Source organism: Myotis davidii, unplaced genomic scaffold (genome assembly GCF_000327345.1).
Source record: "Myotis davidii unplaced genomic scaffold, ASM32734v1 scaffold3, whole genome shotgun sequence".
NCBI lineage: Eukaryota > Metazoa > Chordata > Mammalia > Chiroptera > Vespertilionidae > Myotis > Myotis davidii.
The window spans coordinates 557,250-558,648 of NW_006295062.1; positions in this window are offsets into that span (position 1 = coordinate 557,250).

Here is a 1,399-nt window from a genome sequence, read left to right on the forward strand (position 1 = left end):
TGGGGTATAACAGAACTGTTTTTTATTTTGTTCTCTCATACCTTAGGAAAGCTAGGTACTCTTAATGATCTATTTCTACAGACATTCTGGGCAAATAGAACCCTTTCAATATTTTTTTTAGTTGAAAAAAAAATCTAAGCTTGATTGAGAGCAAGCTTATGTTAGTAAAAATATTTTAAGCCCATCTGAAATTCAGTGGGGTGTCTAACAGGAAATAGTATTTCAAAATAGAGTTCAATTCAATCCAATGCACTTCATTACTCATCTACTAAGGATCTATCTTATGCCAAGCACTGTCGAAGGTACAACCAGGGCTACATACAGAGGTGAGTCAAACATCTATCCTGGAACAGAGATAGCAGACCATAGCCAAGTGGATATTGTCACCCAGACAGGAGCCAAATTCATTAGAACATTTGAGGAGGAAGAGAGCAAGGTGATCACATGCTTCCATCCTTTCAATTCACAATGAAGGAATGAAGGTCCTGAGACAAGGAGGGCCTTATGAAAAGGTCACATCTCTTGTCCTTCAGGCCACAGCATTTTTTTATTCCACATAGGTATCAACTTAAATGACACCATATCATGCCTCCTGATGACTTTCCTGGGCAGGTTGGCGCTAATTCCATATTTATTTATGCATTAAGTCTACCTTCTTCTATAAGTCTGGAAGATTTTCCCCCTTTTTAAAATAATGTGATGCTCATTCCTCACAGCTTTCCACCACATTACTGTGGCTGTTCACCTCTCCTAGCAAGCACAGGAGCGGTTGTGAGTTCTTCAGAGCCCTGTGGTTAGAAAGGGCTGGTGGAAGTTAATGCTAATTTCTTGCTGCAATCTCAGTTTTGTTACTTCCCAAAGAGAGACTCCCTAAATCTCCTTTTATCAAAGCAACTAGAAGGGCTGGAGACAGGTCATTCAAAAGCTCAATAGTAAAGAAATTCTGCTTGGGGAATCCATGGTGGATGGTATTTAAATGCAGTGTCTCATTACTTACTCAGACTGATTTAGAATGCTTCCATTCCTTCATCTGGGCTAGGACTCTTCATAAAGTACACCCCTAGAGGACATTTCAGTGCTGTAATTAAAGGGAAGCCATCATTTGCTCAATTTGTCACTTGGATGTGAAAACAGTTCCTCCTATATAACTATCCAATCAATAAACAAATAGCCTATCTTTGAGAAGTGCTATGTTTTTTTGTTATTTTTATTTTTATTTTTTATTGCTTAAGTATTACAAAGGGTATTACATATGTCCACCCACCAATTGGGGGAAGGGAGGATCTATCAGGCACATGCCCAGTTTGCAGGCTCGATCCCCAGTGTGGGGCGTGCAGAAGGTAGCCAATGGATGATTCTCTCTCATCATTGATGTCTCTCTCTCTCTCTGTAATAATCA